Raw genomic sequence first — 17,745 nt, forward strand, 5'->3', positions numbered from 1 at the left:
CACAAAGCAAACACACCCATGTGAGCAGAATCTAAATCAAGAAACAGGACCCCAAAGCCTCCTCATGCTTCATTCCATTTACCACATCTCCAGCCAGACTAGCCACTGCCAAGACTCAAACCAGATTGGTTTTGCCTAATTTTGAACTTTATAGAAATAGAACCATATATGTACATGTGGTGGCTCTTTTCAACATCATGTTTGTAGAGTCATTCTTACCTTCATGTGGTGGCAGTTTGTTCATGTTTAATGCCAAATAGTATTCCATTATATGAGTGTGAATGTGTTTATCTACTCTTGCTGTTGGTTTCAGTAATTTTCATTTTGGGAACATTAGAGTTAATGCTTCCATGAACCTTCTAGGTTTCTGAGTGAAGAACCTTCATATGTTTCTTAATAAAGATTTTTAGGTATTTCAGTTGAGTAGAAACTGAGGAGTAGAATTACAGTCAAGAGAATGTGCGTATCTTCAGCTCTAGTAGATTGTGTCCAATGGTTTTCCAATATGATTGTGCCAGTTTACCTCCCCTCTGTCCAGTGTTGCTCCTTCCTGCATCCTTGTCAGGAATTTCTTTTCTTTTCTTTTTTTTTTTTTTTTGTATATTTTGTATTTATCGCATTTGGTGATTTGTATTTTTCGTTTTAGCCTTTCTGTTGGATATGTTGTAATATCCTCTTGCAGTTTTAATTTTTATTTTCCCGAAGACTAATGAAGTTAGTCTTTCATATGTTATAAATTTTATAAACATTTAATATGCTTCTTGCTGACTGAGATACACTCTTTTGTGATATATCTGTTTGAATCTTTTGCCCATTAAAAAAAAAATTTGGTTTGACTGTTTTTTTTTGTAAGATTTCTTTATATATTATGGATATGGGTTCTTTTTTTGGCATATGCTTAAAAATATATTCTCTCATTCTGTGGCTTGCGCGTTCACTCTTTAATGATACCTTTAAATGAACACAAGTTCCGTTTTATCAGTCTTTCATAGATGAGGCTTTTTGTGACTATTTGGAGAAATATTTATCTATTTTCAGATTTTATAGTTATTTTTCGATGTGTTCTTTAAAATACTTTACTATTTTACTTCTTACATTTATATCTGTAATTCATCTGGAATTACTTTTTGTATGTGATGTAAGGTAGGAGTCGAGATTATTTTTTTCGTATTGATAGTCATTTGACCCAGCACCATTCACTGAAGATCATCCTTTCTCCATTGCATTGCAGTTTTGCTTTTCTCATAAATCAGATGACCATATGCTTGTAAGTCTGTTAAGAACCCTCTGTTCTGTTCTGTTGATCTATTTTTCTGTTCCTTTGCCATTATCTTGCTGTTTTAATTTTTTTCATGTTATAATAGGTGTTGATATCTATTAAAGTTCTTCAGCTTAATTGTTTTTCTTCAAGATTACCTCGGTTATTTTTGCCCTATGTCATTTTCATGTGAATTTCTACATAGAAAAGAAAACCTTGCTAGGATATTTTTTCTTAATTGTCATACATCATTGCTGGGATTTGCTAGGATTTTGATGGAACTGCATTGAATATATTTATCAAATGTAATTGGGGATAATAGACATCTTTACAATATTGAGGCTTCCATCCCAAGAAAATGATATATGCCTTTGTTTATTAGATCTTCTTTACAAATCATTATCGAAATAAGATAGTGTATGGGTCTTTCCCATGATTCATTGAATTTATTTCTATTTTTTGATGTCTTATGATACTATTGTACATATCTTTAAATCTTATTTTTACTAATTTCTGGTATATAGATGTACAATTAATTGGTTTTTTTAAAGTGGTATTAGTATTTATTATGTTTAAAGAAAAATTCACCGGAAGCCTTATAGACAGATTAGTAATTGTTAATGTTACAGTTACAGCCCTGCAGCTGCAGTCTTGCTGTGGTTATTTATTTACATTCTAATTTAGTTGCATTATAATTAAATTTCATTACACTAAAATTAGTAATGATTTTAATTATTTGTTACAAATATAAAAAATTGCAGAAAATTTAAAAATCAGATTATTGAGATATAATTCCCATACCATATAATTTGCCATTGAAAGTGTGCAATTCAGTTTTTCTTAGTTTATTCACAGAGTTGTGCAGTGATCACCACAATCTGATTGTCTTACCTAAAAGAAAATTCATGTGCTTTAGCAGTTATTCCACACTTCCCCTCCCCCAGTTCTAAGTAACCACCAGCCTACCTTCTGTCTCTAGATTTGCCTTTTCTGGACATTCTTCTATAAACAGAATCATGCAATATTGTGGTCTTTTATGACCAACTTCATTTGTTTAGCATTAATATTTGTAAGGTTCATCCACACTGTATCATGCATCACTAATTCATTTTTACTCCTGAATAATACATTCAGTTATATGGATATGTCACATTTTAAAAATCCACTCATCAGTTGTTGGACATTTGGGTTGTTTCCACTTTTTGTCTACCACAGATAAAGCTGCTTATGAGCATTCATATACAACTTTTTGTAGGGATGTTTGTTTTCATTCCTGTTACGTACACCTGGAAGTGGAATTGCTGGGTCATATGAGAACTCTATTTTTGACTTTTTGAATGACTGCCAACCATTTTCCACAACAGCTGTTTTACATTCCTACCAACAATATATGAGGGTTCCAATCTCCCCATTTTCTCACCAATATCTGTTATTATCTCTCCTTTTAATTATAGCCATCCTACTGAATATAGCATTGTTTCTCATTGTAGTTTTGATTCAAATTTACCTAATGACTTACATGCTTCTTACACCAGATTTTTGTATGTTAATTTTATATCCAAGGAACTTATTAATTAGTTCTAATAATTGTTAGATTGTTTTGAATTTTCTGTGTGTACAGTCATCTCACCTGCAAATGATTGGCATTTTTATTTCTCATTTCCTAATATGTATGCCTTTAAAACTTTTTTCTTACCTGATTGTGTTGTCTGAGACATCCAGTACAATATTAAATAGAAGTAGTATCAGTGGATATCCTTTTCTCATTTCCAGTCTCAGTGAAAGCCTTTAATATTTCATAGAGGGTTTAATAAAACATAGAGGGTTTACTATAAGCATTTTTGTAGTTCTTATTTTGTGGTTTACCCTTTTGCATCCTTTACCCATTTTGTCATTTTTGCATTAACTGTTTTTTGGTTTTTTTTTTGAGATGGAGTTTTGCTCGTCTCCCAGACTGGAGTAAAATGGTGTGGTCTCGGCTCACTGCACCCCTCTGCCTGCTGGGTTCAAGCGATTATCCTGTCTCAGCCTCCCAAGTAGCTGGGATTACAGGCACCTGCCACCATGCCTGGCTAATTTTTGTAATTTTAGTAGAGATGGGGTTTTGCCATGTTGGCCAGGCTGGTCTCAAACTCCTGACCTCAGGTGATCTGCCCACCTTGGCCTCCCAAAGTGCTGCGATTACAGGCATGAGCCACCAGCCTGGCCGCATTAACTGTTCTTTTAATGAATTGACAAGAGCTCAATATGTGAATTTTCATTTCTTTGCTTTTTTTATTTTCTTAAAAATCAATTTTAATGAGGTATATTTTATAATCAAATTAATCAATTTAAAATACACAGTTTGATGAGTTTAACTAATGTATTCAGGCAGGTAACCACCACCACAATCAATGATAACATTTCTTTTTTTTTTTTTTTTTTTTATTGCCATGAGTAAGATTTTATTTTATTTTTTTATTTTTTTTTTCTTGTAAACAGCTTTTTGGCCTCATTGTAGTCAGTTCCTTCCTCCATCGTTTGACCACTAGCAATTACTGATGTGCTTTCTGATACCATTTTCCTTTTCTAGCATTTCATATGAATGGAATCATACAATATATACTTTTTATATCTGGCTCTTTTTCACTTAGCATAGTAGCTTTGGGATTTATGTGGTTGTATGTGTCAGGAATTCATCTTTTCATTGCTGAGTAGTATTCACTGTATGTACATACAATTTGTTTATACTTTTACCTGTTGATGGCCGTTGGGTTTGTTTCCAGTTTTGAATTATTATGGATAAAGCTGCAGTAGATATTCAAGTATAAGCCCTTGCGTGGGTATATTCTCTTGGTTAAATATTAATAACTAGGTGTGGGATTGCTGGGGTACAGTAAATGTGTGTTGAACTTTTTAAAAAACTAGCAAGCTGTTATGCATTTTCAACTAGGAATGTATGAGAGTTTCACTTCATCCACATCTAAACATTAATTTTAGATTTTAGCCATGTCAGTGGGTATGTAATGGTTTCTCGTTGTTTTAATTTGTATTTCCCTGATAACTAATGTGGCTGAGCATCTTTTCTTGTGCTTATCTGTTACCTGTCTCTTTCCTCTGATGAAATGTCTGTTTAGATCTTTCATCTGTTTTTTGGAAAGTGGTGAAGGGGGATGGATGGTAACCTTATTATTAAGTTGTAAGAGTTCTTTTTATATTCTGGATATGTTCTTTATCAAATATATGCCTTACATATTTTTTCTTCCCCATCTTAACAGTGTATTTTGAGTTTATTCATCATTTTTTTAAAACTTTATTCTTTTTTTTCCTTTTTTTTGAGGTGGGGTCTCACTCTTTTGCCCAGGTTGGAGTGCACTGGTGTCATCTCAGTCCACTGCAACTTTCTGGGTTCAAGCGACTCTCCTGTCTCAGCCTCCTCAGTAGCTAGGATTATAGGCGTGTACCACCACGCCTGGCTAATTTTTCAATTTTTAGCAGAGATGTGGTTTCACCATGTTGTCCAGCCTGGTCTTGAACTCCAGACCCCAAGTGATCTGCCTACCTCCCAAAGTGCTAGGATTACAGGCGTGAGCTACCATGCCTGGCCACTTCTGGAACTTTCTTTGTGTTTATTCACCATCTGCATTGTGGCCTGGAAACACTCCGCATGTAGTGATTTGGAGCCATTATAGGGCTCACGTTTCTTGTTTTCCTTCTCTCAGGAATCATTATACTAGGCTGCCTCTTATCGTCTGAAAACTGTTGTTACATGTAATTTTGTATGACTTTCTAGTTGTTTACAGTGGGAGGAAAATCTGATGTCTGTTATTCCATCAGTCAGAAATAGAAGTCTTTTTCCTTTGCTTTTTTACCTCTATACTTGCTTTTATGAGAACACACTTTATTCATCTCTCCTTGGTTTAGTTCTTTTGGTTCTTCAAAGACATGCTCAAATACTACCTCTCCTTGAGGCTTTTTTCTCCCTCAAATAAAAGTTTCCTGCTCCTTCTTCTGTGTCCCCATAGTGTTTTGATGTCGTCTTATCGTCCCACTTAGTTGGTAAGCCCTTTCAGGGCAGGGACTTTGCATTTTTATGGTATCCTTCTCAGTGCCCAACATTGAGGCCCTCAGTGAGTATTACACAGCATGAATCTTTGAGGGGCTTTCATATAGGTAATGTACCATTAAATGTAGTATATGAATTATTTAACCTTATTTTATTTGTTGCATCCTTTTGTGGTTTCCTGTTTAGTTTTCGGTGTATTTCACATAGTTGACATTGGTGGATAAATGAGACATAATAGGAAACAGAAAACCTACTGTGGCAAGAGTGTATTTGGAATGTGAATAAAGTAAGTCATTTTTAGCAGGTTTTAAAGTTTTGACCTATATGAAATATAGTTTACATTACAAAGAATAATTTTATAAATATGATTTTTCTTCATTTCAGTAACAGAATGCCTTGTTTCACGCCTCCTTCATTGTTTACCAGCTGTGTAACCTTGTCCAATAACTTAGTGTTATCTCTACAATGGGGTTAATAGTAATACTTAAAACTGTGTCTCACTGAGTTTTAACAGGCTTCCAAGTTCTGCTGATGTTTCTGGTCTGTGAACCACATTTTGTGTAGCAAGAATATGTGTGATATGATGATCAGATGAGTTATGAAAATGAAATGGTCTTATAAAAATAGGAGCAAAACACCATGTTTTATTCCTGTGTCATACTCTGGTGGGTTTCTGTACCTTTAAGATAAAAGTCTCAGCTCAAGATGACTTACAAAGGCCTCCAATGGCTCACTTCAATCTGAATGCTTCAACCACATAGAACTCTTTTAGTTACTTAAGTATGCTTTGTTCTATCTTACCTGCATTCAGGCCTTTGCCTAAATGTTGTTTTCACCAGGAAACCATCACTGGCTCCCTTCTCTTTCTCCTCCCACCCCTAGGTTAAATGTACTACCGTGTGTTTCCATAGCACCCTATATTTTTCCATGATAGCACTTTGCTTATTAGTCTATCTCCTTCTCTAGACAGATTCTGAGGGCAGGCACTGTTCAAGGACTACATTAAATACTCATATCTTTTAGGCATTGTATAATACCTGGGATATAGTACACATAGAATAAATATTTGTTGAATGAAAGCATCATACTTATGCTTATTGGTGTCATGTCGTGGGTATCATTGCTAAAGAAAGACTTCTCTAACTTCTAGTTTATCATTCATGTGGGAAGACTGATATTCTTATGAGAAAGACTGCAGAAAAAGTGTATGTTGTTTGGCAGTGATAAGTATCTGCATTCCAATACAACTTGCATATTGACATTTATAAATGAGAGTCAAAAGGAATAATGCCATTTAAAATCATGAAGCATTATGATAAAGTCCATTTGTCTTTGTTAGAATGGCCCCAAATAAATAGACAGTTGTTTTGTACATACAAGGCCTGCTTCAAAAGATTTCATCTTCTGTGAAAAGACACATTTCTTACAGTGCTTTGGAAGTACCATCAACTTTTACTGTACTCACATTGCCTGCTATCTGTGGCATATATTTCTGCATATCTTACCTTTTTTAAGATCATTTACTTTCAAAATGAAAAGACTATAAGATTTTAAAGGGTTTAGGGACTTTTGACCTTTTCTAGTAAGAGTAATAATAGTAGCAATAATGTATCCAGTACAGTGCTTATTACTATAAATATGTGATATTGTTTAATCACTACAATAACTTTATGAGGTAGATGCTATTATTATTTACCTTTTATAGCTGAGGAAACTATGTCAGTTTCAGAGAGATTAAGTAACTTACTTAAATTCATGTAGATAATGAGAGGTGATGTTGAGATTAAAATTTATTGATTCCAACTCTCAATCACTGAATAATACTACATTTTTATAACTAGCATGATGTATAAAACCAGGGGAGATATATTATTCTAGAATATGGTAAAAAGATAGGGAGATATAGTTCTTTAACTGTTTCTGGTTGTATATTTGCCTGTTAGGATAGAAAGAGGTCCCAGGATGTCTATCCTTAGATTATAAGCAAATGAACATCTAAACAGTGATATCTATACCATTTACAAGACTGAGGTTTAATAATAATTGCTCATATTTAGAGAATATGAGCTTGTATTTATATTTTATAGAACGCAAGCCGGTATTAATTGCTCTTATATAGAGAATATTAGTGCCAGGAAATGTCATGTTTTCTATTCTTTACCTAATTTTGTCCTAATAGTCCTATACATTAAAGATACTATTATTATCCTTCTAATAATAAAGATACTACATATTAGTACCCAGTTTGCAGATGAGGATGATTTGTCCAAAGCCACAAGTTATGTGCCCAAAGCCACATACATAGCAAGTTATGGCGGAGCCTGTGTTCAGAGTTACTGCTGCCTAACTGTGCTGCGAAGGGAGATTATAGAATTTTATAGATATCTCTTCTAGTATTTTAATTCTGACAGCCAAGTCAGTTGCACATTCTTGAATCTCTGTTTTATCATGGAGAGAAAGAATGGTGATCTTCAAGTTAAATATGTATTTGTCATGGTGGGTCACAATTGTTGATTTTTAACACCGACTTTGTACTTCAAGTGCCATTTTCTCACTTTTATATATGTTTTTGAGATGAGAATTACTTTGTATTCCCCTGGACTATTAGAATCCTTAGAAGGTTAGGATCTAATGTTGATACTTTGATTCCTAACATAAGTAGGAGAAAGAGTGCTGCTGCTGGCTTCACTCTTATTCCCATTGCGAATGTTTGTGGGCTGTGGTGATCGGCACTGGGGAGTGGGAAAGAGGGGGATGGCTGGATACAGATAACCACATTTATTTACTAGCATAACCTGGTCTACTTTTTGGGGACCTGTGTTCTTCATAGTGGTTGTGCTAGGTAACCAGATACATACTTATTCTTCAATATTCTGTTCTAAACATATACTATTATATGCTCGTGTTGAACATTATTCTTGTACAGTTACATGAATGTACTATTTAATGAATCTTGAGCCAAGTTAAAATATTTTAGAAGCACCATAGTCACTGGTATTTGCTCAACAAAGGTGAAAAAGGTATTTTTCTCTTGCATTTGCAGCTTTGATTTAGTTTGCTAGGGAGTAGTGAAATGATTTGCTGATATGAATATTACGAGTGGGTTCTTATATATTGTGACTGGCACTTGGTGCTTATCTAGGTACTTGGTTCTGAGTCCAAGAGCTCAGTTAGGATATAAAGTCAGTAATATATCATATTTAATTGTGACTTTGCTACTGATTCTTCTGAATGACCACAAAGGAATTATTTACCGTCTGCATCTTTTTACACATCTGTTCAGTAAGGATAGCTGCTAATAATACTGACATAGGAATTAATTTGTGTAAACATTTGGAAGAAACCAGGTGCTTATATTTTTGTCCATGAAAATCCATTGAGGCAGGATGATTTATTGGAAAGTGCCAAAAAGACAATTTTTATCCACACTGCTGACTTGCTGAGTGGTCACATAACTCCAAAGGGCCTCATTACTTCACACTCGTACGTTTCTCTTCCTATCCCTCAAAGGCAGTGGTTCTCAACTTGTGGTCTATGGCAACTTCCAGCTGGGTCATGAGCTGATCTTTTCAGTATTAATGTTTATTAGTGTATATATTTTCATTTCTGGAAGGTATTAGTAGTTTAACTTAGGATGTTTAATAAAAACCAGATTTCCCCTCAGTAACTCAAGCCAAGTAGTCTTCCCATTAATGAATTCTGTGTTGCTTTACAGGGTCTTTTGTCCTGACACAACCCCCAAATCTTTGAAAAGCAACACTCTATCAAAATTAGTTTGCTGGAAACTTAGCTCAAAAAATGGTATGAAATGTTGGTTTTACGGAAATGTGTTCAGTAGAATGTAGGTTTCTTATTGTATTAGTCCGTTTTTGCATCACTATAAAGAAATACCTGATGCTGGGTAATTTATATAGAAAAGAAGTTTAACTGGCTTACAGTTTTGCAGGCTGTACAGGAAGCATGATGCCAACATCTGCTCCAGGTGAGGGCCTCAGGAAGCTTACGATCATGGTGGAAGGTGAAGCCAATGCAGGCGTATCACGTGGTGAAAGTGGAAGTGAGGGGGCGGGGAGAATTGCGGTACTCTTTTAGACAACCAGGTCTCCTGTGAACTACCAAAGCAAGAACTCACTATCACCAAGGGGATGGCATTAAGCCATTTGTGAGGGATCCACCCCCGTGTTCCAGTACTTCCCATTATTCCTCCGCTCCAACATTGAGGATCACATTTCAACACAAGATTTGGAGGAGCACACGTCCATACCATATCACTTATAAACAAATGTTGACAAAAACCCAAGAATACTTCAGTGGTGCCTGGGAAGTGGTATTAACTTTATAAAAGGAGAGTTCTCCAAACTTTGTAGGAAGAAGCTACTTTTTAATACAATTACTTTCTTGATAGTAAGGATAACCATACAGTTAAAAAGTGCTTATACAAAAGTTCTTATATTTGATCCTTAAAGCATCTCTGAAAGCTAAGTAGGGCAGATGTTACCCTCATTGTATATGTGAGGTACTGGGAAGTTAAATGACTTGGCCAGGAACACACAGACAATTAGGAGCAAAGTTGAGATGTGGACCCAAATTCAGCACAGATTTCAACTCTAAATTCTGTGCCTTTCTCAGTATTCCATACTACCTAAAACTTTGGAAAACATTCATTTGAATCCCACATAAATCACATGAAGTAGATAACTTTTATTGAAATCCTGTAACATGCCAGATATTTTAGTTTTGGTATATTATTAATTCTTAAAATAGTCTTAAGATATCATTTTTACCCTCTTTTCCCAAATGAGGAAAATTAGGGCTCAGAGACACTTCCCTGAGGTCCCAATTAAGTGACAGATCCAAATTCAAACATTGGTTTCTCTTACTCCAAAGCCTGTCTTGTTTCCACCAAACAAAACATCATTACTGCTTTCTCTAGTATGTGTCCAGGTCAATTCACAGTTTGCTGTTTTTCTATTTGGCTTGTGAGGTGTTAGCTAGAGAACTTTGTTTTGCTTTGTTCCTTTTTATTATAGTATGACTGAAGTGAATTTTCTCCAAAGATTGCTTTGATTTGGGTTTGCCATTTTCCAAGTTTGTCCTTAGACAGGTCACTCAACCTTTTTGGGCTTATTTCCTCTGCATAAACAAAACAAAACAAAAAATTCTGAATTATACAGTCAAGATTTCTTTCAGCTCTATTAAGATTTTGGTTATCTCAGAAAGGTAGGACTGGTGGAAATGATGGTGATCTGTTCACCTTTTTTAATGCATCTCTTTATTATTGTTATTATTATAAGTTTAATGCTGATGATATATTTTCCAGCATTTTATAAAAGTTTTTTTTGTTTTGTTTTGTTTTGTTTTAAAAATCTTTGACCCAAGTGTGTCTATGACTGTTGCCTGTTTAATATGAAAAGCCGTTTGGTGGGAATGACCTATTAGAATTCTGTAACTAGCCATACTTTTCTCCTATTTTACTTTGGCAATTAAGAGCAAAAGCAAACACATTATTTTGGTAGCAGTGAATAGGAGAGGTCAGATATGTCAGATTTCGTTGCTGAGATTTGGGGAAATAAATTACCTTTGGTAATTTCAGTGAATAAAAAGTTGTTGCCAAAATAAATATTTTATGTGAAGTTTCCATCAACTGTAATAGTTTCTTATTGTCATTTTGAAAAACAAAACAAAACAAAAAAAAAACAGAGTAATTAAGGTGACCTACATATGTAGTTTGTTCTATTTAATTAGCTTCTGCTTGGTTAGTAAATTACTGTGTCCTTTTGGTCTGCATCTCAGATAAAAGAAGACTCACACAGTATATTTAAATTGATACTTTAATTTCTATCAAAAGGTCATAGGTTTCTATTTGAAGTTGTAAATACATTATTAAATCTTGCATAACAATTTTTTCCTTTTCTTAGGTCATACAGTTACTTATGAAAAGTTATTTCTCAGTTTTTAAACTCAAAATATATTTATTTGAAATGATGGCAAAATTTAAATTTTATTAGTTTATATGTATTCTGATTTTTTAAATAACCATCTGACAGAACTTCTTAAATAGGCTTCTTCAAAATTATTAATATCTAACTTTCAAAAAAATGTCTGGACCTGAGGACAGATTCTCCCTAGGATTTATGCTATTAGCAATAAAAGCCAGACAACTTGTGGCAGGGGTATCTCGGGGGAAGAGGTAGGTAAATACGAGTCCTGAGCAAACTTCTGATTTTATTTCAATTTCCATGTAAGTATAGTAATTTATTCCAGTAATGTGTTATTTGGTTGTAGGAATGGCAAACTGTCATATTTTAATCTCTCTTTCCCATGGGAGGTATAGATGTGTAGAAATGTGCCACCTGACACAATTGTATATTGGTTTGTCATAATTTTTTCTCCACTTACTCTCAAAATGCACTGGAAGTAACATTTACAAAAAAAATACATTTACATTTAGGTGGTTGAACATAGAAGTAAAAAGAGAGCATATGACTTGTAAAGGAAGTAGAAGAAGCATTGATTTTTATTTTTCTGCATATATGCCTTTGTCAATTCATTTATTCATAATTTGTGGAACACTTTCAAAGAACCAGACATTGCGATTAGAATCAACATGGCAGGTGTGATAAATATGTAACAGAAGTATATAGAGGGTACTGTAGGAACACAGAATATAAACATATGAAAATCAGAACAACAGGTAAAGAAGGTGACACACTGAGCCTAGAAGAATATATAGTATTGTTCTAACTAGGGGGAGAAAGTGAGACTTTCCAGGTAAAGGGAGCAGTTTATAGAGAGGCATGGAAGTAGCTTAGGGAATTGTGAGCAATTCCAGTAAAGCTTACTGGGGGCAGGCACAATAATGCAAATGTTAAAAATGAAATTCTCCCCATTTTACAGATGAGGAGCATGAAGTTCAGAGAAGTTGAAACTTGTCTGGAGTCTTGAAAGTAGCATGGGTAGGATTTCAACCTAGATCTTTCTGATTCATAAGTCCATGGGCTTTCTAAATACATTTCACTGCCTTCCATAGGATCTGCTTATTGTTCTTAAGAACTAATATTAGCTCTGACCTCAGCTGTCAAGCCAATTGGGTAGAGGTATGACAAGCATCGTTTGTTTTACATTGCCTGTTAATAAGGAAGCCTATCAGTTCTTTAAGGGGAGAAATAAAAATACTCTCTTAGCACTAAATGCAGAGAATAATTTAGTTTCTTATGTGCAATATATTAAATATCATAATGAAATAAAGTCAGTTGTAATTTTGCAAAAGTTACAGCAAGAAATATCTGTTAACCCTTGAGAAAGGCAGCATCATAAATCATAGTATAAAAAAGGCATTTCTGCAGGGAGGAAAGCTAAAGTACTCCAAGTATATTGCTTTTTGGTCATCTGACTTAATGTAGAAAACCCAGAAGAATGACAATTTATTGGTTTTAACTGTAATTTTGACAGGAACTGGCCATTGGCCAGTCTCAGACCAAACTCTGGTGAGAGAGAACCAAGAGTCTGTGTTTTGTTTTGTTGCTGGAAGCAAGATTCATAGTCTTTAGCTATTATATTTATAGGAGCCAACATTGACATTTTGCTATTAAAATTATATTGCCTGACTTGTGTTCTTGCTGAACAGAGAGGCTATCTGATTTAACAGAGTAGAACATTGATATATGCCTGGACAGGGCCAAAGCAGTTTTGGAAGATGGGAAACCAAGCTCCGGCATTTGTGTTCCCTGTCTCCCAATGACCTATTGATGTGATAATAAATATACATGTATAAAGAATGAAACCATGGTAATGGTGGAAACAAAAGAGGTTGTCATTGGGATAGCAAAGGTTTTGGCACAGTTCTCAAAGATACAAAGTAGATAGGACTGTTTTGATGAATAAACTAAAGTAGAGAAAAACTGCAGCCTAGAACACAAATGGAAATGGCTGCAGGTAGGGTTCCTGATAGAACCATCAGAGGCTTCAAGCTTGGAATTTGCCAGTATTGAGATCAAGAATTAACTAGAGCAATAATCAGGGTAGTTGAGCCTGTTGGCCCATTCTCCTTCTTGTGTGCATTTGGAGCAGCTTTCTATAACATTTGCTGTAGCTGCTTTCTAAACATAATGGATTCCCGACCTGGTTAGGTCCCGTGGTATAAGTGTTTGACATGGTAGAAAGTTGCAGTAGAACCTAAAGCATCTGGACTTTTATAGCCAACCCAGAGGAAAACATGAAAGACAACTCTACTCAGGAGTGAAATACCTACCCCAAATAAAATCCCAGTGTGAAGCTCCCTTGACAGTTGCAGTAATTTGAAGTAAAAGTATACCTTCTCCCAGCATATATACCCAGAAGGAAAGCCTAATTGTCAACAGGGCCAGCTCACTTATACTAATGGCACTAAGGGGTGAGGCCTTTTATGGAAATAAATCTCATAGCTCCAGAGGAAACCTATGCCAGTTGTCTATACTAATCAATCTAATCACTTATTCATGGGTTTGAAAGGAGCACTAAGGATCATCAGATATTTGAGGAAAACAGCATGAATGAGACCAAGTTGAATAAACAGAATAGCTGACCCAAAATAAACAGACAATACAAAGAATGGAGAACTTTTAAAAAATCAAATTAATATCCTCAGATTTTCCTTCCAGCCTCTGCCTAAGATGTAGGTGGAAGGAGTTTCACTTCCACCCTGAGAATAAAGAAAAAAAACACTGGATAATGTACAAAGTCATAACTTTTCTTAAATCTATCGGAAAACTAGGATCTCAAGGCAACCAAGTAGCTTGAGTATAAGGAAAGACAGACAACCTCCAAGGAGAGGTAGGATGTGAGCACTGATTACTAATGGCAGAGCATGGGAAGAAGTTGGGGGCTGCTGTGTAATAAGGTAAAATAATTGAGCTAAAGCTTTTAACAAATGTTAATGACCAAGTGTAGACTAGTATGTGACTACGGCAGATATAAGGCAGTTTTTACCAGCTTGCAGTTTCTTCTGCATAGACCTCTATTCGATATTCACAAGAAAAATTGAGGACAGGTTAGGAAATCTTTGTTCTTCTGCAGGTAATGTGTCTTTTTTCTGTGGATGCCTTGGATATTTTCTCTTCATTTCTGGTTTTCAGCAGTTTGAATATAATGGTCTAGGGGTGTGGTGGAGCAAGAAGGAGGGAGGAAGGGAATATGTGTGTTTTCAGGTGGATCACCTGAGGTCAGGAGTTCAAGACCAGCCTGGCCAACATGGTGAAACCCCATTTCTACTAAAAATACAAAAATTAGCCAGACATGGTGGCAAATGCCTATAATCCCAGCTACTGGGGAGGCTGAGGCAGGAGAATTGCTTGAACCCAAGAGGCAGAGGTTGCAGTGAGCTGAGATAGCACCACTGCGCTCCATCCTGGGTGACAGAGCAAGACTCTGCCTCAGAGGAAAAAAAAAAAAAGATAGTCAACTTTCTAAGGCAAAAATAATGGTGTTTGTGGGCTTATAGCATACATAAAGTAAAATGTATGAAGAATTTGAAAACTGGGAAAAGGAAGAATTGAAAGTATACTTTTTTCAGTTTTTTTTTAATTTGTTTGTTTTTTGAGACAGAGTCTCGCTCTGTCACCCAGGATGGAGTGCAGTGGTGCAATCTCGGCTCACTGCAACCTCCGCCTCCCGGATTCAAGCAATTCTCTTCCTCAGCCTCCTGAGTAGCTGTGATTACAGGCGCACACCACTACACCTGGCTAATTTTTGTATTTTTAGTAGAGACGGGGTTTCACTATGTTGGTCAGGCTGGTCTCGAACTGCTGACCTTGTGATCTGCCCGCCTTGGCCTCCCAAAGTGCTGGGATTACAGGTGTGAGCCACTGTGCCCAGCCATATTTTTAGTTTTTTATGCTCTACATGAAGTGGTATAATATTACAAGTTGAAAATTTCTAATCAGAAAATCTGAAAGCCAAAATATTCCAGAATTTAAAACTTTTTGGGTGCCAACATGATGCTCAAAGGAAGTGCTCTTTGGAGCATTTCAGATTTCAGATTTTAGGGTTTAGGTTGTTGAACCAGTACGTATAATGCAAATATTCCAAAATCTGCAAAAAAAATTAAATCTAAAACACTTCCCATCCCAAGCATTTTGGATAAGGTACGCTCAACTTGTTTTTGAAGGTAGACTATGCTTAATTAAAAATATATTTTGTGAACTCCTGGGCAACCAATAAACATTTTTAAAGAGATTAAAAGATAAGCCAATAGTGAAGAAAAATGAAATACTGAAAAATACTCAATCCAATAGCATTTAAAAAGAGAGAGAAAGGAACAAAGAAGAGATGGAACATACTGAAAACAGCTAGCAAAATGGTAGATTTTAATCATAGCAATGTTTATATTAGGTGTAAGTAGTCTGAATATTCTAGTTACAAAAGAGATTGTCCAGATTTGATTTACAACAAAACAAAAAACAAGACCCAAATAAATACTGTCTACAATAAATCCACTTTGAATATAAAGGTAGATATATTCCCAGGTGTGGTGGCTCACATGTGTAGTCCTAGCACTTTGGGAGGCCAAAGCAGGAGGATTGCTTGAAGCCAGGAGTTCGAGACCAGCCTGGGCAACATGGTGAGACTCCATCAACACACACAAAAAAACTTAAAAATTCACCAGGCATGATGGCATGCACCTGTAGTCCTAGCTACTTGGGAGGCTGAGACAGGAGGATTGCTTGAGTCGAGGAGTTGGAGGCTGCAGTAAGGTGAGATTACACCACTGCACACTGCAGCATAGCCTGGGCAACAGAGTGAGACCCTGTCTCTTAAAAAAAAAAGAAAAAAAAAGTTAGATAGATTAAAAGTTAAAGGATGGAAAAAGATGTACCATGAGAAATAATAGTCAAAAGAAAACTGTAGTGTCTATATTAATATCTGGCAAAGTAGACTTCAAAACAAGGATTACTACCTGGAATAAAGAGGGATATTACATTTTGGTGAAGAGGTCAGTTCACCAAAAGACATAACAATTCTAAATATGTGTGAACATAGCAATATTGTTTTAATATAGATAAAGCAAAAATTGATAGAATTGAAAGGAGAAATAAGCAAATGCACAATTATAGTTAGAAACCACAACACTCATCCTCAGTGATAAAGACAAGTTAGAGAGAAAATCAGTTAAAAGACATTACTATCAATTTTCTTCACCTAATTGATAGCGTACCACTCCACTGAACACTAGCAGAATCTGCATTTCTTTCAAGTGTATGTGGAACATTCAGTTAGACTACATTTGGTACCATAAAACAAACAAATACAAAATAATTAAAATCGTGCAAAGTATGTTTTCTCACCAAAACAGAATAAACTAGAAGTTACTAACAGAAAAATATCTGGAAAATCCCAAATATTTCACAACTACACAATATATATATAATAAACCATGAGTCAAAGAAGAAATCACAAGAAAATTGGAAAGTATTTTGAAATGAATGAAAATGAAAATACAACATTTGAAGTTTGAGGTAAATTTATAGCATTTGATGCCAATATTAGAAAAGAAGGTCTCCAGTCAATAATCTAAGCTTGTACCTTAACAAATTAGAAAAGAGGAGCAAATTAACTAAACCCAAGTCAAATAGAAGGAAGGAAATAATAAAGGCCACTAATCAGTGAAATTGGAAACTGAAAGAGTAGAGGATATCAATGAAACCAAAAGGTAGTTCCTTGAAAAGATCACTAAAATTGATAAGCCTGTAGCCATAGTAACTAAGTAAAAAGAGAGAAAATACAAATTACAATATCAGGAATGAGAGGGCACATCACTACAGATCCTACAGAAATTAAGATTATAATGTAGTATTTTAAAAAACATGATGGCGGCATCTCACAAGGACTTTAGAGGCAGGTTGAAGAGCGTCCCACTGGTTGAATCTGGGATCACTTAAGCACCAAATAATTATGTACAGTAATCAGTTATAAATCATTGAAAAATAAAAACGAGTTAATAATTCTGTACTGATAATGGAGAGTTAATAGAGAAGATGGGGGGGCTTCTGCTTAGAGAAGAATGCTGAGTGCTGACTGATAATTATGGAGGAATTACTGAAGTTGGAATATTATTTTTCAGCATTTTTAGTAAAGATTGATTTAAACAGAAACCATTAATCAAGCTCATTCTAGGGAGAAATTTATATGAGAAGCAGGACGTATGCATGCTCTTAAACATGGACATCATTGCTTCCAGATGTGATACCCTTAGAAGGACACAACATCAGTCATGTAGTATTCAGGTTGGTAATATAAAACCTGAACAACCCCTGTAGAGCTTGAGTATACCATTGCATCAGTATTATTACTTATTTTGAAGTGACTTTTAGAATTTAGGTTGAGTTTTCTGGAGTATCTTCAAATACTTAGTTCTTCTCTATCAGAGCCTAAATAACCCAAACTGCTTCAGTTTTATTCCAGAGCC

At 35.2% G+C, this 17,745-nt stretch overlaps 1 protein-coding gene across 2 annotated transcripts in view; it reads left to right on the forward strand.

The window, feature by feature from the left end:
* Positions 1–17,745, forward strand: part of UVRAG (UV radiation resistance associated) — a 327,393-nt gene that overhangs the window by 169,284 nt on the left and 140,364 nt on the right. The window lies entirely within an intron of this gene.

This window comes from Pongo abelii, chromosome 9 (assembly GCF_028885655.2).
Source record: "Pongo abelii isolate AG06213 chromosome 9, NHGRI_mPonAbe1-v2.0_pri, whole genome shotgun sequence".
Classification (NCBI taxonomy): domain Eukaryota; kingdom Metazoa; phylum Chordata; class Mammalia; order Primates; family Hominidae; genus Pongo; species Pongo abelii.